This window comes from Bufo gargarizans, chromosome 7 (genome assembly GCF_014858855.1).
Source record: "Bufo gargarizans isolate SCDJY-AF-19 chromosome 7, ASM1485885v1, whole genome shotgun sequence".
Taxonomy (NCBI): Eukaryota; Metazoa; Chordata; class Amphibia; order Anura; family Bufonidae; genus Bufo; species Bufo gargarizans.
The window spans coordinates 39,318,962-39,343,629 of record NC_058086.1 but is presented as its reverse complement, the minus strand read 5'-3'; positions in this window follow the sequence as shown (position 1 = coordinate 39,343,629).

The window sequence follows — 24,668 nt, the reverse complement described above, 5'->3', positions numbered from 1 at the left end:
AGTTACAGCGTTTACCCGGGAACTGGTTTTCTGTGACACAAATAATATAATAGATGGTTTTTATTATTGGGATCTTGTGCCGGGAGGATAAGGTTCCCGACCACAGCTAAGAATAATGTCACCAAATACAACCAGACCTTTATCCCTGTGTTAAATAGACGCTCATTTCTATTACCATACAATGCGAGTGTCACGCTTTCTGCAGCTTCCTTTCACATTACCGTATGACTCATGCCATCCAATTATCACATAGGAAATACTGCGTTTTTCTAAATCACTTGCTCTTTTTCGTCCCCATTGACGTGAGCCGCAGCCATTTTAATTGACAGTATTGCTGAATAAAATGTTACCGGCCTAAATGGAGTTTAATTAATTAATCGGAATGTAAGATTTCTGGGAAGTTTCATCTTGTTTTCCTGAACTAATTAAAATATGATAAAGCAGGAGAGGGAGGGTGCGGGGAAAGGGTGGGTATGAAGCTGAAGGGATGGAAACTAATAACAGAGGGGGCATTTGCTGCGCAACTTTCTTATATACTTTGGGGAGATTTATTAAAGGGATTTTGTCACTTCAACAAGTGACATTTATCATGTAGAGAAAGTTAATACAAGTCACTTACTAATGTATTGTTGTTAACCATTTTGCTTCCTTTGCTGGCAGGATTCATTTTTTTCATCACATTATACACTGCTCAATTCCATGGTTACGACCACCCTGTAATCCATCAGCGGTGGTCGTGCTTGCACACTATAGGAAAAAAAAATGCCGGCCTCTCTGGTGACTGGGACCGTGGGAGCTCACATAGGCGGGTGCTTTTTCCTATAGTGTGCAAGCACAGCCACGCTGATGGATTGCAGGTTGGTCATATCCATGGAAACGAGCAGTTTATAATGTGATGGAAAAAGGAATCAAGCCAGAAAAGGAGGCAATATGGATAATAACAATACATTAGTAAGCGCCTTGTATTAACTCTCTCTACATAATAATTGCTATTTGCTGAAGTGACACAACCCCTTTAAGCTCCTGTATCCGTTTTCTGTCCCTTTTTACCTCTTTTCAACACTTTTGCAACTTTTCTAAAAAGTGGGTAAGGTGGGGGTGGGAGGAGGCGGGTGCAGCCCAACACCTTTAACAACACATTACAATTGAAATCTACTCCATCTTCTGAGTGTAATAGATTTAAGTTCTGCAACGTGCCGCCCCCCAGGGCACGATCGGGGTCCTAGTGTGTAGGAAACACCGAGTGGTATGTTGCGGCCTTACTAGTTCTGTGTGTCATGGTGCTCCTACCTGAATACCGTCGCTCCCTAGGGTTAGGCTCTGCAGCATTCCAAGTTGAGAGTTGTAGTTGTTGGAGAATAAGTCGAGACCAGACTTTATAAAGTTCAACAGCTTTATTTGAATAAACTTGCATCCAGAAAGTATATGATCTTTCTTTGGCTCCAGCAGGTTTTAGTGTGCACTGGCAGGTGAACTTGAATACTTTGCTTTCTCTGTTGTGTTAATCTTTGGCTTCAGTGTGATTACTGGACTTTCTGTCAGTTCTGGTACCTTTTGACTGCATTTGGCTGCAAGGAGTCTTGGTGCTCTATGAGCTGCTTCCCCTGGAGCTTCCTGCTGCATGAGAGGTGATGCTCCCCTCACTTGGCCATGTTTCTTATCTTTCCAATTCTTCTATCCCTATAGCTTCATGCAACCCCTCCCTTGGTAGGAAGCATGACTAGCCCACTTCTGCCCAAAAGGGCGGAGAATGGAATGGTAAGTTCCATGGTATCTAAAGATCACTCTCTGACAAAGACACACTGCCACCTGCTGGACAACCAGGCACATTATATGTAATACAATACATAAGCTACACACCCATGTTATTAAGGCACAATATTAAAGACCTGGAATCAAGTACACAGATGACATTATTTGTTAGCCATTAGAGACAGTAGCAGGGTGTAGGAATGGTAGTGCCTGCTCTGGGGTACTACAGTTCTGGTGCATGGGTGGCCTGAAATGCATCTCTTAAAGGGGTTGTGCCTGGGTTTTGAAGTTATGGATAGGGGATAATTAACTGATCAGTGGGTGTCTGACTGCTGGGACCTGCTGCTCCTTCAGACCGGATAAAAGAGACCCCCCATTCTTGGGATTGGTTGGAATCCCAGTTGTCAGACCTCCATTAAAAACTTGGCACAACCCCTTTAATCTGTGCCAGAGCAGCGCAGATTAAAACTGGTGTGCAAATATCTGTCTCAATACATCACTATCTCTAATGATTTGTACCACCATCAGAGACTGAAAACTCTAGTCTTGTTCGCACAGCTGTAGTTTGTTTCAATGTATCAGCATTGGCTGGCGCTGACAGAACTTCTCGTAACTGTATTTAGAGCAAGTAAAAGTGTTTTGGCTGGTTCATTGTAACAAACCGCTGCTGTGATAAAATAATATGGAGCACATCTGAGCTGGAGCTCCGTAAAAATTGTCTCCCCAATCTAATTGAAAATCTGGCAGTAAGTGTTCAATTTCTCTGCAGCACCACCACAGGAGAGATGAGGCATTACATTGTGTCCATTCATATCAATGGATTGTCTGTATGATGCAGGACAGGACAGGTCCTCCGGAGTGACAGAGGCTTTTTGTAACTCTCCTTTATTAAGTCAGAATTTCATCATGGGGATATGAAATGAGTTTTCTTAGGTGGACAACCCCTATAATGTATTTTTAGCTGATAGTGGGGCATCATCACTGGACTGAACACTTCCAAAGAAATCCTAAGAATCCTAGTAGTTCAGAGTTAGGTTCCAGCAGAAGACAACCCCATTTGGAGGTGACATTGAAGCCAATCTCTTGACACTAGGGTCCATTTGTTGGGCTAATTCACAAATAACCTACTAGATGATGTGTTAAAAATGGACAGATACATGTCCTGCATAGGTGACCCTCAGAATAAGGGGCCCTGATGAACCCGAGTCCTACCGTGATCAGAAAGTCCAGTAGAAGCCCCTGATAAGGGAGAAATTAAAAGGGTTAATTATCATTTAAAATATTGGTTTTCGTCTCCCTTAGACACTGCTTTTCGGTGAATTCCGGTATCGTATATTCTTAGTCTGCAATATCTGGTATATACTATATGTAGAAGCTCTCATTTATTCAGACAAAGGATTTTTTTTTAGTTTCCCGTGCAGAGCATCCTTCCTGATGACATGCTGCGGAGACATATATGTCCTTGTTATAACACATGCCACAATTCTATTGGTGAAATCTAGGCTGTAAGGGTGACACCCGGGACCTTCTACTATAATAAAAGACACCTTTGGCAGTGAGTAAGAGGGTCAGAAGACTCTTCATTGCACACATCATGCGTGCTGTGTCTTACTACGGCTGTCCCTACCCCTAGAGGTAACTTTAAGATTAGGAACATTGCAGACAAAATAGTTAGATCCCTTGTTTAGAGATCATCCAAAAATTCTACCATGTAATAATTGCAGGGAAAAGCATAAGCCACATATCACTGATTGGTGGGCTTTTCAGGAGAAGACATGGGAGCATGATATTGAAAACGAAAGATAGTTTTGATGGTTAATACTGTAAAATTTTGGTAAAATTGCCTATAACGTAACTTATAGTAAAGATGGCCCCAGGTTTGACTGTAAGCTGGATAAGTTAATGCAGCGCCACCTAGTGGGACATTAGTTATATGCAACTAGCAGATATAGCAGGTACCAATTGACACTATGGCCCCTGCTATATTAGTAGTTTTTATACTTTTAGCTCAGTGGACAATTTATGAATCTGCGACGTGTGATTGCTGCACAAGTGAACGTCCCTTATCATTTATTTCTCAATTTGCTCGTGTAATTGGCTCTTGGCTCCTGACCGCAGTATAGTGACATGGCCCTGGGCAGCGGTGTGACGCTCCTACCTGACAGCTGCTGTGATGAAAACAAAGGCCAATACATGGCTCATTTGTCCGAGGAGGTCCGGCAGCCTGGCCTGAGTGAATGCAGACAGCTGGAGAGTTCCTGATGTCATTTACAATAAGACTTCGAGTCAGTCACCTTTGTGTCAGCCCGAGCCTCCGAGCTGCTCCTCCAGCGAGATGTAAATAAGCGTAAGCGCCGGCTGTGCGCGCAGATTACACAGAGATGTCTGGAAGGAGATTGAATCCCGGCAGGATTTAAAGTGAGAGCATGAAATGAAATATACAACGGTTTGATAGGCATCTAACAGTGACTGCAATGGACACTTTGGCAAGCGTTATTTCAGGAAAACATCCACGAAGCTCGGCGTGCTCAGTGCAAAAAATGTAAAGTCTTGTGAAAACTTTTTTTTTTATTTGGGGAGGGTCCTCAGATATGTCCGCGTTTCTCAAGAGTGGGAATGCTAATAGGAAAATAAATCAGATACAAGCTCAAAGTCATGTAAGAAAATGTGTATCAACCATGGGGACTATGGAGTTGGGGAGGACAGTGTACGATATTGCTTCTCCTGCATGCCAGGATACTGTTATTATAAAAAAAAATAAAAATCATACCGTTATGTATTAGAGCTGGCCCTCAGGATAAGCTTCATGTCATTTTCAACTTGGGGTGTGTACATTTGGGGAAAGGTCAACAACACTCATAAATCATGCCTCTCAAGTGTCCCTCTTCTTGACCCAAGTCCCTCTGGCCATTTTTGATCCTTAAAAGTCCCTCCTTTTGACCTGGGGAATTAATGTATAAATGTTCATTAATTAAGTTTTTGGGTGGCTTCTACCTGCATATTAGACCATAACTTCATTATTTTGTGCAATTAGGACCTTAAAATATCTATAATCTGATGATTTATGTGCTAATATTTAAATGGATATTGAAGTGCAAGAAAAAAAATGTCCTATGGGCTCCACATGCTGTAAAAAAATAAATAAAAGGGAAGTATACTCACCTAACCGATCCCCAGCTGCTGCAGCTCTGACGGGGTCAGTAATTATGCTTTGGGTGGAGTTAGAGGCGTGGCCTAGTATGAAAAAAAACTGCCGCACATAATGTCCCTCTTTGCGATTTTCAAAAGTTGGGAGGTATGCAAAAATATCTGGAGGTAGATAACACAGGAACCATATGTGAAGAGGACAACTCAGTGATGCATCTTACCTTTCCTCCCCCTCCCTGCACAGTAACTACTGTAAATAACACAGAGCATGTCCTCTATAGATTTCCATAAAAGGTAAAAAAAAATGTTGGGTCATACCACTCACAACAGAGGAAGGGGACAACACACCTAATCTTACGGTACTTCCTCTTCCCTCCGCAGTTACTATTGCACATAACACAGAGCATGTCCTCTAGCTTCTACCATAAAAGGCAAATCAATCTGGTTCATATCATTGACAATAGGTGAAGGGGACAACACATATCCTCCTCTTTCCTCCCCCTCCCTGCACGCTTAGTACTATGGATAACAAAGAGCATGCCCTCTACCTTCTCCCATAAAAGGCAAATAAATCTGTGCCATACCATTGACAATACACTACGTGCAGAATTATTAGGCAAATGAGTATTTTGACCACATCATCCTCTTTATGCATGTTGTCTTACTCCAAGCTGTATAGGCTCGAAAGCCTACTACCAATTAAGCATATTAGGTGATATGCATCTCTGTAATGAGAAGGGGTGTGGTCTAATGACATCAACACCCTATATCAGGTGTGCATAATTATTAGGCAACTTCCTTTCCTTTGGCAAAATGGGTCAAAAGAAGGACTTGACAGGCTCAGAAAAGTCAAAAATAGGGAGATATCTTGCAGAGGGATGCAGCACTCTTAAAATTGCAAAGCTTCTGAAGCGTGATCATCGAACAATCAAGCGTTTCATTCAAAATAGTCAACAGGGTCGCAAGAAGCGTGTGGAAAAACCAAGGCGCAAAATAAATGCCCATGAACTGAGAAAAGTCAAGCGTGCATCTGCCAAGATGCCACTTGCCACCAGTTTGGCCATATTTCAGAGCTGTAACATCACTGGAGTGCCCAAAAGCACAAGGTGTGCAATACTCAGAGACATGGCCAAGGTAATAAAGGCTGAAAGACGACCACCACTGAACAAGACACACAAGCTGAAACGTCAAGACTGGGCCAAGAAATATCTCAAGACTGATTTTTCTAAGGTTTTATGGACTGATGAAATGAGAGTGAGTCTTGATGGGCCAGATGGCTGGATTGGTAAAGGGAAGAGAGCTCCAGTCCGACTCAGACGCCAGTAAGGTGGAGGTGGAGTACTGGTTTGGGCTGGTATCATCAAAGATGAGCTTGTGGGGCCTTTTCGGGTTGAGGATGGAGTCAAGCTCAACTCCCAGTCCTACTGCCAGTTTCTGGAAGACACCTTCTTCAAGCAGTGGTACAGGAAGAAGTCTGCAAGGTAAGAAAAACATGATTTTCATGCAGGACAATGCTCCATCACACGCATCCAAGTACTCCACAACGTGGCTGGCAAGAAAGGGTATAAAAGAAGAAAATCTAATGACATGGCCTCCTTGTTCACCTGATCTGAACCCCATTGAGAACCTGTGGTCCATCATCAAATGTGAGATTTACAAGGAGGGAAAACAGTCCACCTCTCTGAACAGTGTCTGGGAGGCTGTGTTTGCTGCTGCACACAATGTTGATGGTGAACAGATCAAAACACTGACAGAATCCATGGATGGCATGCTTTTGAGTGTCCTTGCAAAGAAAGGTGGCTATATTGGTCACTGATTTGTTTTTGTTTTGTTTTTGAATGTCAGAAATGTATATTTGTGAATGTTGAGATGTTATATTGGTTTCACTGGTAAAAATAAATAATTGAAATGGGTATATATTTGTTTTTTGTTAAGTTGCCTAATAATTATGCACAGTAATAGTCACCTGCACACACAGATATCCCCCTAAAATAGCTAAAACTAAAAACAAACTAAAAACTACTTCCAAAAATATTCAGCTTTGATATTAATGAGTTTTTTGGGTTCATTGAGAACATGGTTGTTGTTCAATAATAAAATTAATCCTCAAAAATACAACTTGCCTAATAATTCTGCACTCCCTGTAGGTGAAAAGGACAATAGAACTCATCATTTTTCCCTAAATATGACACAGAGCATGCCCTCTATCTCCTCCTTTAAAAGGCAAATAAATCTGGGCCATACCATTGACATTAGGTGAAGGGGACAATACAACTCATCATTTGTCCCTATTTATGACACAGAGCATGCCCTCTACCTTCTCCCATAAAAGGCAAATAAATCTGGGCCATACCATTGACAATAGGTGAAAAGAACAATAGAACTCATAATTGTTCCCTAAATATGACACAGAGCATGCCCTCTACCTCCTCCCATAAAAGGCAAATAAATCTGGGCCATACCATTGATAACAGGTGAAGGGGACAACACACCTCCTAATTTATCCTTATTCCTAAACAGTAATAACTAACTATGACACAGAGCATGCCCTCTACCCACTCCCATAAAATGCAAATAACATTGAGGGCTCATGCACACGGAAGTTTTTTGCGTTCAGTATACTGGCCGTTTTTTTAGTTCAGTATGTGTCACTTATACTGAACCATTCATTTCAATGGGTCAGCAAAAAAAATATGAAGTGTCTCCGTATGCATGCCGTTTCGTATTTCCATTTTTCCGTTCCGTTCAAAGATAGAACATGTCCTATTATTGCCCACAAATCACGTTCCATGGCACCATTCAAGTCAATGGGTCCGCAAAAAAAACACGGAACACATACGAAATGTACTCCGTATGTCTTTTGTATCCGTTCTGTTTTTGCGGAACCATTTATTGGAAATGTCATGCCCAGCCCAATTTCTTCTATGTAATTACTGTATATGCCATACAGAAAAACAGAACGGAAAAACGGAATGGAACCAGCAACACTACTGAAACGGAAAAACGAATCCGAAAAATACGGCCCACAAAACACTGAAAAAGACATACGGTCGTGTGCATGAGCCCTGAGTCATATGGCTGACAATAGGCAAAGGGAATCATGCAGATTCTCTTCTTTCCTACCATTCCCTGCACAGTCACAACCGAACCTGACACAGAGCATGCTCACTACATTCTCATTTCCCATATGGGAGGCAGAGAGGATGGGAGTAGTTGTCCTAACCATAGCAGTCCTCTCTATGTCACTCCCCGGGTCGTGTAGTGATAGGAAGAGCTCACCTTTTCTTCCCTTTTGGGTTGGGGCACACCCTGATTTTTTTAGCTCCTGCCTGATGTTAAAGGGGGGGGGGGGCCTTGGTGTAGTTAAGTGTGGAAGTGCAAAGCAGGGTTCCTGAATGATGTGACAGCAACTATAGTGATTCACACAGGCACTGATCACACTAAATGCAGTCTCTACAGTTAGGGGAGGCTAGTTACAAGCTTCCCTATTAAAGGGGTGGTCCGCTTTCTTCTAAGGGTGTCTGCTTTCTTCTAAGAACAGCACCACACCTGTCCGCAGGTTGTGTGTGGTATTGCAGCCCAGATCCATTTACTTCAATGGAGTTGAGTTGCAATACCAGACACAACCCATGGACAGGCGTGGTGCATTTTCTAGAAGAAAGCAGCCATGTTTTTCTCACCCTGGACAGCTCTTTAAGCTCCGCTCTTTGCTGCACACTGCACATGTGGTCAAGCAAACATCCGCATTTCACAGCTCAAACAAAATGGCTGCCCCCATTTATAGAATAAAAAAAAAAAAGAAATTCCAATCAGAATATAAATTTAAAATTTAGCATATATTTTCAGTGAGCAAAAAGAATAAGGTCACACATTCCCTTTAAATTTCTATAAAACGATTTCCATAGAGAATTACTGCGGTTCTAATCCTGCCCGGAGAAGAACATTGCCTGACGAGGTTTATTAATATTAACTTGCTACTTTGGATAATCCCAGGAAAACCGGGTTTTGATGGCACGAAATCTGGATGATGAAAAGGAAAGATTGGGCCTCCCAGTAAGCAGTGCGCCCATACAGCAGGACTGCCCAGGTGTAATGAAATTCCAGGGAGAGATTTCTAGGAAAGGATTTTCATGTTACTTTGTATTATCCATTGGGTTTTTCAAATCCAGATAATCTTCTGCAAATCATGGGACAGTGTGCGAATCACCAATGCAGAAGCTGTAAACCAAGCAGAGGATGTCGCCCTCTGCTCCGGGAGAAAGCTGGATACATTTGTCATTATCCAGCAATAAATCTTCTATTCTGTAGGCCCTGCTGATCCACCACTGCCTCATATAGTATATTATAAGGAGATATTGTAGACTGACATGTTAATATTAAAGGATTTGCCAGTCTTTGCAACTTTTTTTTTAATATCTTTAAAGGATAACTGTCAAAAAAAATGTATTTGCTAGTTTATTAGAGCTAGGCATGTATACCTGAGAGAGTGTGTCAATGATTGCTAAGAGATCTGTAATTACCTAATAATAATAGCTTTCATTAATGTCCTCTGTCCCTTTCCACTGCTCCCTTGCCATGGCTCATCTGTCTCCCAACTTAATGTAAACAGAAGACGGAGGGGCGGTCCTTCACACTGCATGGCTGCATTAGGCTTCAGAGTGAGGAGGCGTGTCTCTCAGTAATCCAATCTGATTGGCCGGCAGGGAACTGCTGGCTACAGCAAGTGTGTATGGGAAGTAAGGGAAGGCAGTTTTGGCCTCAGAGAACTGGCAGAGGAACCATCTTGAGAAGATCCTCATATTGTAGGATTCAAGACAGCCGTAACTAAGGGGAAAACTCAAGGAAAACGGTGGTATGTGAAGAAACTAAAGATTGTTTTATGCATAATGCTGCTGCAGCAGTAACATATGCAAAAAAAATGAAGCAAACTTTACAAATACATGTGATTAAACCATGTTTGGGTGTGCAGCTCCTGTGCAGAGCTATGTGGCTCCTTAGTTTCAAAATACAAGTCAACCCTGGGTGGTATGCTTCTACAGCCATGTTCTCTTCTATCCAGGGGTGCAATGGTTATAGACCCTACAGGGATATTCCCCGGTAGACCCCCTCCTTATGGCCACCAGGTACATAACAATCTGATGCTCTAAGTATTAATTAATTAATTACAGGTCCCCTCCTGAACTCAAATGTATTATCATCCTCAGGACAGTGATGCACTTGAATACTGTGGTAAAGGCGACTGTATTTTGTGATGCACTGCGGTATTTGCTTCCGCTAGGGCGGTGCTCTATAGTATTTCAGGCTCCACCTACTTCTGTTGTCCCTAGCTACTTGTGTCATCCCACCTTCTGTTAATTTGTACCTGACTACAACATGGGGACACTTTTTTTTTTCCAGGGTCACTCGCTAGGATATGCCCCCATTGTCTGATAGGGGCCCGTCTCTACCTACAGCGAGAATGGAGTGGGGAAGGTGGTGGCCGAAGGACCCTGGGTTTTCCGGCGTCCGGCAACCACCAAAAGTTCTCCCCATATTAGTGAATGGGAGCACACCACGCTTGCGCGGCCATCGCTTCCATTAATTTCTATGGGGACGACGGAAATAGCCAAGCCAGCGCTTGGCTATTTTCGACGGCCCCATAGAAATGAATGGAGGGCGTATGCGCAGTGTGCCCTCCATAACTTTCGGGGCTCTGTTCTCAGTGTAGGTGCAGGTCCTAGCGATATGCCCCCATTGTCTAAAATGGGAAAACCCCTTTAAGTTCCCACTCTGCCCATGCTTTCATCTGCACCTCCTTTCTACTTTGAGGATATGGGACAAAGGGAGAAGAGCAGCACAGCAGGATCAGACTACACGGGGTTTGATTGTAGTCTGTTACCATAGAGATACACAGGTCTGCATACATAAAATGTTAGGACATTACTAATCAGGACTGTAGCAGAGTTTGGGGTAAGAAAGGCTGACAGATCAGAAGTGGAGTAGCGTTGGCGGACTGGGGGTGCAGAGTCATTTTGCTTTGGTAATACTGGGCTTGTCCTCTTTTTAAGACTTTTGGAAACATGCAGGTATTTATGATTCTATTTTTTATTATTTAAGCCTTTTTATTTATTTATATCTATTTCTGAGACCATATCAGTTTTTAGTATTATCTAAATTTTATTTATATTATCTAGATTTCAGCAGTTTGGTAGCATTAGCATTGAGATAGTGATGTTACCGACATAAAATTTCAGACTTCTATGGGAGCCACATAACTAACGTGTGTGCATGAGACCTTAACCTACATGTGTTAGCACACCGCGGATCTGTCCATATTTAGATGCTATTGCTATGGTGTATGCAGCAGTTTTACATCATTACATGCTTGTAGACATAAGAATCAATGACTGAGATGTCAGCGTACAGCTTTCATGTTTCCATCTGGTGACACCTTGGAAAGCTGCGGCTCCGTGTCTGAGCTCCAGAAATACTCCTCCATCATTATTATCACAAATCTGTCATACCCACGAATCAAACACGCAATGTATTTCTTTCTCTGCGAATTGCAGATACGAAGTAGCCAAAAATAAAAGACTCAAGTCCTGAAGACTTATTATCAAATTTTTCAGCTCTCTATTGTTGGAACCCAAAAACACAAGGAATACGCTCATATGATTCATATTTATAAGGGTTTGCAACGTATTAGTTTTCTGGTAGCAAATAGGACGTCTTTGTTACTTCAGAGGAAATATTATGAAAAACGATAATAGCAGCACATTTTTAACACAAAAATATTAACCCCCCCCCCCCGTTTTTGTTTTTTTTCTTATTCCCATTACAGAGCTAGACATAATATTCTATAACATGGGTGCCTTAGAATAGGTGCTTACATGAAAGCAACAGCTATAGTGCCCCCATGACAGTTATAGCCACAGTGACCCCAAAAAAATGACAGTCACAGTGTCCCCATAACAGTGACAGCCACTGTGCCCCCATTACACTGACAGCAATAGTGCCACATAAAAGTGACAGTCACAGAGTCCCTATAGCAGTGACAGTTATAGTGCCCCATAAAAGTGACAGCCACAGTGCCGCCATTACACTGACGGCAATAGGGTCACATAACAGTAAGGCCCCATGCACACGGGAGCAGGAGAGCAGGAGCGCACGGCTTCACTGGTTGCTATGACGCCGTGCGCTCCCTGCTGCCGCCGCAATACAGTAATACACTGGTATGATCTATACCAGTGTATTACTGTACTGTGCCGGCAGCAGGGAGCGCACGGCGTCATAGCAACCAGTGACGCCGTGCGCTCCTGCTCTCAGGCGGGATCCAGGCCGCGGTTCCACGGCCCGAACACGGCCGTGTGCATGGGGCCTAACAGCCACAGAGTCCCCATAACAATGACATCCGCAGTGCCCCCATAAAAGTTACAGCCACAGTGCCCCTATAACAGTGGCAGCCACAGTGCCCCCATTACACTGACAGCAATGGTGTCACATAAGGCTACTTTCACACTAGCGTTCAGAGCGGATCCGTCTGCATTATATTGTCAAAAAATGTCTAAGTGTGAAAGTAGCCTGAACGGATCCGTCCAGACTTTTACATTGAAAGTCAATGGGGGACAGATCCGTTTGAAGATTGAGCCATAGTGTGTCATCTTCAAACGAATCCGTCCCCATTGACTTACATTGTAAGTCTGGACGGATCCACACGCCTCCGCACGGCCAGGCGGATACCCGAACGCTGCAAGCAGTGTTCGGGTGTCCGCCTGCTGAGCGGAGCGGAGTCTGAACGCCGCCAGACTGATGCATTCTGAGCGGATCCGCGTCCACTCAGAATGCATTAGGGCTGGACGGAAGCGTTCGGGTCCGCTTGTGAGCCCCTTCAAACGGAGCTCACAAGCGGACAGCCGAACGCTAGTGTGAAAGTAGCCTCAGGGACAGTCATAGAGTCCCCATAACAGTGATAGCCACAGTATCCCCATAACTCTAAAAGCCAGAGTACATCTATAAGCATCATCCAGAGTGCGTCCATAATAAATCTGTTCTCAGAGTCCTGAGAGCCTTGGTGCTCCCTTAACGCCTTAAAGGGTTCTCCAACCGCCACAAAAAATTATTTTTAAAAGGAAGAAAACAAACACTAACCTCCTGAAAGCTGCTCCATTCCAGCGTAAAGCCTCCTATCCCCACTGCTTCCAGTGCCTGGAGGACAGAACGCGAGGACATCTTTTGCCTGGTCACGAGGACCGTGGCAGCCATTCACTTGTCTTGTGTCCCTGAGCAGCATGTGGCCACTGAGTGATTCTTTAACCGGATTAATAAAATGCTTACTTTAATATTGTGGAAAATTTTATAAAAATGATCGTACAGCCATTTTAACATGGCTTTTCAAAGTAAGTCCATCAGCCTCACCAGGTCTAAAAGATCTACTTAATAATGTTTACTATTTGCATTGAAGTTTGCCGTGACATGCCCCCATTTGCCTGAAATTCTTCTATGAAATTCAAGTGCCGAACCTGTTACACTAAAGTCTTTACCATGATGGGGTGAAACTAGTGCCCGAAGCACTACAAGCTCCAGAAGGCTGCCTGCAAGCCCGGTCTAGCTTTTGGCTGCCACTGTTATGAGGGAACGTTGTATGTCCCTGTTCGGGGTCCTATGTTTATTATGCTATGGGATACTGTGTTATGCAAACTTTTTTTTTAAATGGGGGGTGGGGGAGATGTTTTTATATTAATGCTGTGCTAGAATGATTATTACTGTTAATATAATACTAATAAAGTAATTAATCTTCCTTATCTGCCACAAGAGAAGTAATGACTTGCAAATAAATTAGATCAGCTTTATTCCTTGGTTTTGGGTTCCCAAAATAGAGAGCTGAAAAATTAGGCAATTACTGTAGTCTTGAGTCTAATGAAGATTTGAGTCATTTATCTTTTATTTTTGGCGATTTGCCATCTGGAAGCACGTACTGAAAGAAACACATTGCTGTTTGATTTACTAGTATGACAGATTTGTGATTGAAAGCTGAATGCCAATGTCTAAGTCAGGGACTCTTGTGTCTTCGAGAATGTAGTAATGTAAAAGTACGGTACTCCTCAACATTGAAATTCCAAGGACAAGCCGTAAGGTTATACAAATGGAGGAAGAAGCAGGACTTCCAAAGATCTGCAGATGAGCAAATTTTCAAGCACCTAGCTCCAATCTGTGGCATGTGGGAGGGGCATAAAAGCCAGATTGAAAGCATAGGTTTTTAGCTACATGAAACCTCAGAAATCAGATCAAGGCATGTGGGATGATTGTGTGATGCCTGCTGTTTGTCGATGTGCCAGTTATTGCCACTTGGCACTGAGAGGTACAGAATTCCTTTAACTGAGAGGCCTTGGTTTATTACCCTGGCAGATTGCTACTCGCTTAGACCAAGGTGTCAGCACTGCTGAATATCACAGTGGTTGGGAGAACAATATCGAACTGGAATGACAGAAAGTGGTGCAGAGACAAGAACCTCTGCATGGACGCATCATCTGAATAGAAGAATGGCGCATTGTGATCCATTCTGTACTGCAAGTAAAATTGGACGTCACATACCAAGCCTAGGGAGGCAAATAGTGTCTACACAAATCAACAGAAGGTGTCTGCTTGACACTGGACTATCAGCAGCTTCAGGTGTTCCATTCACCTCACGCCACCGCTCTCAAAGGCTCTCATAGTGCACAGCAAGACTTCAGTGGAGGCTGGAATGGAGGTCTATGCTCTTCAGTGATGAGTCCCACCTTTGTCTCAGACACAACAATAGCCAAAGATTGATCTGGAGACCAAGTGGGCAAAGTCATCAAGAGGCCTTCACACTTGTCCTACTCCTGGGATTATAGTGTGGGGTGTCATAATATACGGTAGCGGGAGCCCTCTAGTCTTCATTTCAGGTTCACTAACACCTCGGCCTTACATTGATTTGTTCGTGAACCAGTGGTATGGCCATTTCTCCAAAGTGTCCCAGGAGCCATTTTTCAACAGGACAACACCAGGCTGCATGTTGCTCAGGTTACTGTGAGCAGCCTGCTTGGCCTAAACGTGCTACTCTGGCCTGCAGTGTCTCCGGACTTGTCTCCCACTAAGGACATCTGAGGTGTGATTGGTTGGCTATTGCAGCAGATCTTGATGATTTGCATGCCCAAGTGTTTTCAGAACTTTCCTCAGACAACCATTATTAACTTCACTGATAGCATGCCAAGGTGTGTAAGCGTGTGCATTTCATCTGGCTCTCATTTTTTAATACTGAATAAACTGAGATGTTTTGAATATGTGGTTTTTATTTTTTATCATTTGCATATCATTGACATTTCTATCAATCCTGTGATTTTCATAATTCCACAACTTTTTCTTCTTGGTGTTGCAAACAAGTTGAGGGTGTGTACCTGCACCGTCTGAAAATGGCAGCACTGATTGGATAGCGTGAGACTGAGCAGGGGCACCCCCCCAACTGGTTGCCACCCTCTGTACCCTTACTGCAGACTGCTGGCAATTCACTCATAACTTCTAGTAGAAATAATAAAGGAATGGCACAACATAGAGCCATAAGAATAGATGCTCCAGAACTGTTATTACATGGAGAATGTGTGAATCTATTAAAACAGGCCTGTCAGGAGCGGTGAGAGGTCCTCTTTAAATGATGTTGCCCAATATAGTACTCACATGTAGAAGCTCAGTATAAATATCTAGCCAGTATGATGTTGCCCAATATAGTACTCACATGTAGAAGCTCAGTATAAATATCTAGCCAGTAAGAAGTGCTAGAAGATTTTAGCTCTGATGCTTCAATATTTGTGAATAGAACTGTAGGATATCATGATCAATGATATGAAACATTTAGACGGGGGACATCACTTGGTGCAATATATTAATGCATATTATAACACTATAAGTTGGTTGTTAAGGAAGATAAATGTGTCTAAAATACCTGGAAAAATAAGCCAAATGTATCCTATTGACATACACATTTGTCACAATCTGCACCACTTTAGCTGACTATGAAATGCATATATCCTATAATAATCTTCACCAATGTATTCAAACAGTTAATAAGGGTAACTTTACATACAGATTACTTCCCTGTATAAACTGTAGATTAGACAGATGTCTGAAAGTGAATATCATTCTTAGCTCCGTTATTCTGTACTGAGTAGTTTCTTCATATACTTTTTATTGTACTTGGCGCCCACTTTGTTTCTGATACAGAAATCCCTGTCATAGACATAGAACTAAATGATAAAATTCTGTTTGCATGCTTACCACCACTAGAGGGAGCTTATGAGCTTACCACATACTTATAAATTGTAAGCAATAGTAAAACCGTATGCTGCCAGCATACAAGCTCCCCCTAGTGGTGGCTGCAAGGTTGCCTGCCTGAAGAGTGATAATATAATCTTCCGCTTTTGTGGATAATCAACCCCCAGACAATCATAAGTTACTAGAGATGTCTACTGTTGATAATGAGCAATATTTATTTTATTACATTGGAGATGCTATCTTCAGATGCTGCTTCCACTGGGAACTGTATATTAGAAGATAATGCTAAAAAAAAACAAGACCGTAATATAGTATGACTTTATCCTTGGCATTACGAAGGGTTGGAGTTGCTCCTAATCCTTAGTCTTTGCTTAGCCACATTTTCTGAATGTACAATGTGAACTATTGGATTGCAGATTGTCTATATTATTATAAATGTATTGTTTATTTTATATTATTAATTTATTTATGTATTAATTTATTTTAGATACTATTTATGTATGTATTTTTACTTATTTATTTTAAATATTATTTTATTTATTTTAGATATTATTTTATTATATATATATATATATATATATATATATATATAATTTATTTTTTTGTCATTATTTAGCACAAGGAGCCTAACACTGTGTTTTACACATTCCTCAAAAGAAATGTGATGCCAGATAAACATCCCATTAAAATTCATAGGATGACCTGTGGGAATTGGGAATTTGCAGGTGGAGAGGGGTTGTGTACAGTACGATGATGACCTCTGTCAGGCCCTCAAGAGAGGCGACAGCTCAGCTTTCCTGGAGAGGATAGAATCGGGCCGGACTAAATGGTCATCACAGCAATTTACCATTTGATTGACCGATTATAGGATTAGGAAATGGCAAAGTGATAGGTATCCTTTATGTAGGAATTCCACATGCTATCTATGACAAAAATAACTCTATGAGTCAATATAAAAAAGCAAAGAAGAATCCATGGCACACACCATCCGATGCAATTATCCTTTATTCAAAGCTGGTACATAGGATATGGATAAACAGGCGATGGTCGTTTCGTGCTACATCGCGCTTCGTCTGGCCTACACAGTGAATCTGGTACTGCTCTTTTTAACCCTATATCAGTAGACACACATACAGTATGTAGTCAATTACAACATAATAAAATAAAAAATGAAGAGCAGTAGTATACAATCCATATAAAATGTATGCAAAAAGTCCCTTTATTATAATCCATAGATAACTATTGTCCTAGTTCAGTCCAAAAAGACACTCATGTCATTCTTGTCATTTAGACCCAAAGGTCCCGTGGCACCTGCGTACATAATTACTCCATAGTTCCCCCCAGTTGTCAAAGGAGCAACATGTAATAACCCAATAAATCTGTCTATGTACGGCCTGCACATGTGAGACCAGCCTGGGTGCTCCAGACCCTGAGCGTACAGATCTTACATGTTCACCATACCTAACCTGCATAGGACGAATAGTCTTACCAATGTAAAGCCTCATTCACATGTCTGTGTTCCACATACGTGTGCCGAACGTGTTCTCCACAGACAGCATATGTACCCATTTAACTTTATGTGTGTATTCACATGTCAGTTTTTTACCACGTTTCTCATTTTTAGCACGGAAACATGCTCTCCGTTCACGGATCCATCACGCCCATTAGAGTCTATGAGTCCGTGAAAACCACGTATGCAACACAGAGGCCAACCGTGTTTCACGGATCATTAGAAAGAGATGCTTTGAAAATAATTTTTCAGCTGTGCAGTTTCAGTAAAACACGGATGACACACGGACTGCAGAAAACGGACACACGGATCCATCACGGACATCTTCACGGAGGCATTGCTCACCAACTTTTCACAGATTTAAGCACGGACTGAGGCTCTTAGGGTCCATTCACACGTCCGTAAGTGTTTCGCGGATCCGCAAAACACGGACACCTGCAATGTGCGATACGCAATTTGCGGACCGCACATCACAGACACTATAATAGAAAATGCCTTTTCTGGTCCGCAATTGCAGACAAGAATAGGACATGTTCGATTTTTTTTTCAGGAACGGAATTGCGGATCCTTAAAAAACTGATGCGGATCCCGAAAACGCGGATGCGCATCCCGGAAATGCAGATTTGCATCCGTTCCAGCCCCATTGAAAGTGAATGGGTCTGCAAATTGCGGAACGAATGCGGACCCAAATAACAGACGTGTGAATAGACCCTCTAAAGAAGCCGCAACTGCAGACTATCGCATAGACCACATAACGCGATTTACATGTAATCACTCTCCTAATCACAAATTCACAGCCACCGAAACTGTAGAAGCGTCAATGCATTAGTCCAGGGATAAGCGACCTCCGGCACGCCAGCTGTTGATGAAGGCTACATGCACTATGCGCTCTCCGCATCTGCATTTCCGTAGTTTTTTTTTTTGTTTTGTTTCCGTGTGTCTTCATTTTTTTTTTTTGCGGACCGCTGTAATTCCTGAAATTTAATATATACAGGTTTCTCAGCAACCATCCGCAAAAAAAAAAACTAAATGAAACGGCGCCCAGCCCCTCCAGCCCCACTGTTTGACATACTGTGAATACACCTGAATATGGAGAGATACTCGCACAGCCCTGCCACTGCCCCCACTTGTCTCTAGGTCTTTTTGCCGTACCTGGCCTCATTGGTGGTGCACCTCTGGCCTGAATGTGATGAGTGGTTGAGGGTGCACTATGTCTGTGAATATAGGGTCACTGGTTATCATGCGCCAATTTTTTCTAATTGAAGTTTTTATCGCTTCTGCCACCAGGCTATACGAGAAGGAGAAGCTAAATCTCACCTTTTTCCATTCCCCAGTACATGTTCTGGCCTCTCGTTTGAAGACCAATGTGTTACGTTCTAATTGTCTTGCCCAATTCAAAGAAGACTCAATAGGAGGAGGGGGATATCCTCTCCTCAACAGTCGTTCAGTCAATCCCTTTTTTAAAAGAATCATCATGATTATTAATCCGCCGTAGGCGGAAGATTCTGTTTATATCCCGGGTGGTGGCTATCATACCTAAGCAGAGAATAGTGGCTGCGGATTTCTAGATTCACTAGTGTGATGCCGTCCTTACTTATTTTAAGTCGACAAAAAAAAAATAAAAAAAAATTGTGAAGTGTCTTTGAGATATCACTAGGGTTGAGCGAATTGAACTCCACAAAGTGGAATCCGATCTGAATTTCAGGGAAAATTTGATTCAACGTGAAGCTAAATTTCCTAGTGCTTCATGGTAACAAATTGATTTTCCTGAATGGCGGTAAAAAAAAAAAAAAAAAAAATCATACTTACCATATCCGTTTGAGCACCTGAGCACGAAGAGCCAGCTGCCGCCGCCATCTTGCTTGAACATCTTGCATAAAATCCAGTGCACGGCGACATCATCATAGGCCTTGCTAGATTTCGTGCTAGATCTTCAATCAAGATGGCGGCGGCGGTCTCTTCACGATCAAATGGATGAGGTAAGCATGATTTTATTAAATTCTTTTAAACTTTACACTGTATTATTACTTCCAGATACCGCGATCAACATGGCTACTGAGGTGTACAATGACGGGAGGCGGAGCAATCTGAGTTCAGTCATTCAGTCTACTACTTACAAAGAAATGTGCTTTGTGACAAAGTAATTCATCGCAAAACAAATTTTGGGGTAAAATTCGGTGAAGCAACCGATAGCGCAAAAGGGGCTCTGTAATAGTGCGTCACCGTGTATATTCGGAATCACAGAGGGGCGCAGAACGATATTATTCTCCTTTAATCAATATATGTACTAGATCAAAGTATAATAGTCTTCTTCAGGGGTGGTGGGTACAAGATGGCCTTTGATGGACCTCAGCTCAGGAGCTCAGGGGTCTATTTGACAATATGGTGCCCAGTTATTTCTGATGGTGTTCCTTCATACTGCATGGTCCATTGCCAAAACACTAAGGGGGAGATTTATCAAAACTGGGGCAGGCGCATGGGGATCGGAGACCCTTCACTTGAAGGGTCCGTGATCCTTCCGTTCCGCAAAATGAGCAAGTTTTATCTTTTTGCGGTGCGGAAGCACGGAACAGAACCCCAGAAAGCACTCTGTAGTGCTTCCGTAGTGTTCCGTTCTGTTCTTCCATTCCGCATCTCCAGATTTGCGGACCCATTAAAATGAATGGGTCCGCATCCGTGATGCGGAATGGCCACGGAACGGTGCTCGTGTATTGTGGATCCGCAAATGCGGTCCGCAATACGGAAACGGGCAGCACATGTTCGTGTGAACGAGCCCTTAGGGGAAGATTTTTAAAAACTGGTGTAAAGTAGAACTGGCTTAGTTGCCCATAGCAACCAATCAGATTCCACCTTTCAATTTTCAGAGCACCTTTGGAAAATGAAAGGAGGAATCTGATTGGTTGCTATGGGCGCCTAAGCCAGTTCTACTTTACACCAGTTTGATAAATCTCCCTCGTAGTGCTTATCAATGACATATGACAAATGGAGAGCATAATGCCGGCTCCCACAGAATCCAGCTCTCTCCCTCTCATTTGGCAGACCTCAGGTTTGTTTTTCTGGCATCGGGAATCTTTGTTTAGGTCCACATTTCGCTGGGCGGTAACACGGCGGCTCCTCGGCTGTCCCTCCATCTGTATTCACAGAATGGTGTATGGCCAGAATGCTAAGTACCATAGGACATCATTAATTCAGCGCTCACCTGAGCCCACACAGCAGCAGGGGCGTTTGACTGTATTTAAAAGCCAGTAGGTCAGTGATCAGCCGTGAATGGAGACGAGAGAAGCTGACGCCACTCTACCGGAGTCACCAAATGAGAAAGACAATTACAGTTTCATCAGTACACGAAATGTAATCAAATCAGTGTGAGGGCTCCCAGCTTTGGGGCCCCTGCGCCAATAATATAAGTCGCTGTATTGTGCACCTAAGACAGGCAAGTCGTGCACTGCCTCTACTAAAGAGAGCCTGTCAGCGTGGAAATTCACTGGTGAACCGGGCACGGTGCCTTGTAGAGCTAGCTCAGCTGAATGTAATGATACCTCTCACTTAGCGATCCGTTGCTTTACTCCATATGCAAATGAGCTGTTAAAGGCTATCTACACCATTGGAGGCAATTTTTTTATGACAGATATAGTGTAAAATGATTTATACTATATCTAACATTTTGGCAATTGGTACTGCCATATTGGAGAGAGCACCAATCCGTGTTGTGCTGTCAGTAGAGCCTCTGTAACCTCTTTCTCTTTTTTATGACAGCATTTTAGTTATTTTTGGCTAAAAATCATATTTTCAGTTGGCCTTTATTAAAAATATTGAGCTTTTCTGTCACAAAGGGTTAACTGTTTTTCTAGCTGCATGATTGGTACTTTCACTTTTATCTAATAACCCATATCTCTAAACTACTAAGACTAGCCACATTCTAATGTGCAAGATAAGAACCGAGCTATGAGTGTTTATAAGGTCAGAGATCAGAGATAAAGAGCCCATCAGCTCCCCAACTGACCGAAAAGACCGAAAATCCACAGGCAGCTAGTAGAGCATGTCAGCTCTGTACAGCAAAAAGGATTCCGTATTGTTAAAAAAGACCAATTGAAAAAAAAAAAGTACAATGTATTATTTTAAAGAAAATTGCCCCCAAAGGTGTACATAGCCCTTAAGAGCACTCCGGGTGGGCACAAACTGCTTCCTGTACCCTTGCTCCTCCTGCTTCCTCTGCTAGCCGCTTCCTCTCCTTCTTGATTGACAGGGACAGGTTCCTGCATAGTCCTCTCACCTGACCCTGTCATTCAAGCAGAGGAAGTAGGAGGACCGAAGGTGCAGAGTGCACCCTCAGTGCACTTAACTGCTCATTTGCATATGGTTTGAAAAGTGCATTGTTTTATTTAATAATGTCTTTCTGGAGGGTATTTTTATATGTTTTCCAGAGCAGTTGAAAAAGTGTCAAATATCAAGTCCCCTTGGAATTGAATTAGAGGATTTTACAGTAACGTTTTATTTGCATCCAAAATGAGCTGAGACCCTCCAATCAGATATAACCTGCAGTGGTACCTAGCCATATGTGTTCATTGCCACATTGCAATCAACGACTTTGTAATGCACAGGGGCTCCAGAGAGAAAATTACAGGGTCTGACTACAAATAAGAATCTGTTTTGTAACCATGGAGATGCCTAGGTCTGCATAGGAGCTGTAAACATGAAACGGTAAAGTACAGTTTTAGGGAAGATTATTTGAAAAGTTCATTTATTTGTTTCAGTAAAGTTGCATAAATATACACGCCCTTCAAAGGAGTTTTCCATTATATATAATAACCCAGGAGTGCTCTGTAAGGAAAGGGACATGGAGGGATGGACCAACCATTCGAGCTCATGGCACAGGGCCCTTCAGTCAGATGCAGCACTGACTTCTACTCCCGTATAATGATGTATACGCCGTATCCTTGCTTGTTTAAATGGCGGAGCGACTATTAATTATGATTTTGCAGTCCCCCCTGACAGTATCATGGCTTTACCTCCCCTTGAGTGGGATATTTATGGATAGCGATGAATGGCCTTCTACCAGTGGAGAGAACAACGCCGTATAAACCATGTCCTGTGTCTCAGTGCGCGCAGAACAATAGATCAATTTAAACGTTGTTGCAGTCGATGTCTTGTAATTTTTCCTTTGCATGATTATCCCTATGAGACACGAATGTGCTGCTTCCACCACGTGCCAGTAGGTTTACTTATTGATTGCCTACAGAGTGCTATGAGCCATCCATCATGCACGCCTCTATTTCTATTCATATTGATGTTATGCTATAAATTTGGAGCATTTACCCACAGGAGGTGGTGCTCTGGAGGATCCAGTACAGCTATTTATTACACAAACAGTGCCTTGCAGCCTACGATTGGTTCTCTAGAGTACCAGAGGATCCTCTTGTGGGCCCAGGGCTTAGATACAGTAAGGAGCCCAGAAGTAGACACCCCCACTGGTGATGAGTTTGGAGTTATTACTTGCCTCTAGGGCAGGGATGGCCAACCTGCGGCTCTCAAGCTGTTGTAAAACTACAATTCCCACCATGTCCTGCTGTAGGCTGATAGCTGTAGGCAGTCTGGGCATGCCTAAAGTTGTAGTTTTGCAACAGCTGGAGAGCCACAGGTTGGCCATCCCTGCTTTAGGGTTTATAGAATGACCTATTAGACCTTGTCGGTGATAAATCCTGTGTGTGGAATGATAAGGATTATCGTGATACTCACTATGAATTTTATTCCAAGAGTGTACCTGGATGCTGGTTTGAAGCCAACTGGCAACATAAAAGAGACCAAGCTGGACTGATATTTACCTAGATTGTGGTTCCCAGAATAGTCCCCAATAGATGGTTGGAACTTGGAAGCCTGGCCAAAAGAGGTAGTAAGGTCAGATATGAGTCAGCAACGAGTAGGTGAAAGTCATGTCTAAGGCTGGGATAGAAGGTTGGGCCAGGAGTTGGCACATGGATTGTCTGGTCAAGCAAAGTCAGGCAAGAGGGGTCAAACCCAGAAAGCCACAACAAGAAATTAAAGTCTATTGACCAAGAATTGGAATGGTTCTCCTTTAAGGTCCTGGAATGTCATGTCTCATGCTATGTGGGCCCTGGATCCAGCAGCCAGAGCCTTATTTTAATAGCAAAGGAGAAACATGTGTTGTCTTAGCCCATGGCTCCAAACAAGCTTGGACAATACAGTGGTGGCACTTATTACCTGACAGTTACTATGCAGCTAAAGGTTGGGACACATATGTTCTATATAGATTGATGGTGATCCCTCAAAGTAATTTCTTCTGGAGAACTCTTGGAACACCAGTCCAGCATTGGTCCATTGATTTTTGTGGGAGCTGTGTAATGCCGCACTTCTTCTGTGGTGGTGCTGTGGATAATTTGAACACCTGCTGGCTGCCTACAACAAATCACTGGAGAAGCAGCTTATTGTCATCTTACTGATCACACATTTTCTGACATACCGGTAATTTCTTGTGATGTCAATTACCACCACGTTTAAAACTGTATGAGAAAGATACCAAATGTAGTTGTGTACTGAAAAAAATTTGACCACTCAAAAGAACGCATCACCTTATTTTATTTACAAAATTATGGGGTCAACCATCTTGCCTGAGCTTCTCAGTTCCTGAGTTTTGCAAATTCAGAAGCCAAGTTATTCATTTACATGATAGTGTTGAAAGCAGGGCTGTGTCTTGTGCAGTAGACTGTCACTGTGTACTTGGAGTGGAAGTAGGAGGTGAACTGTCCATGTTGGGATCCTCTATTATCTGCCTCTAGCTTTATGTGAAGGATTTACTTGAATCAACGTGCATCCATACAAGAAGTGGTGTTTCTCTTGGTTCCATCAGGTTTTGCCATAAACTGGCAGGTAAACTTGAATATTCTGCTTTATCTCCCTGCTGTGCTAGACTCGGCTTTAGTCAGGTCGCTGTTCTGGTACCTTTGGAGTGGGGTGCCTTTGGTCGTTGACTCCTTCA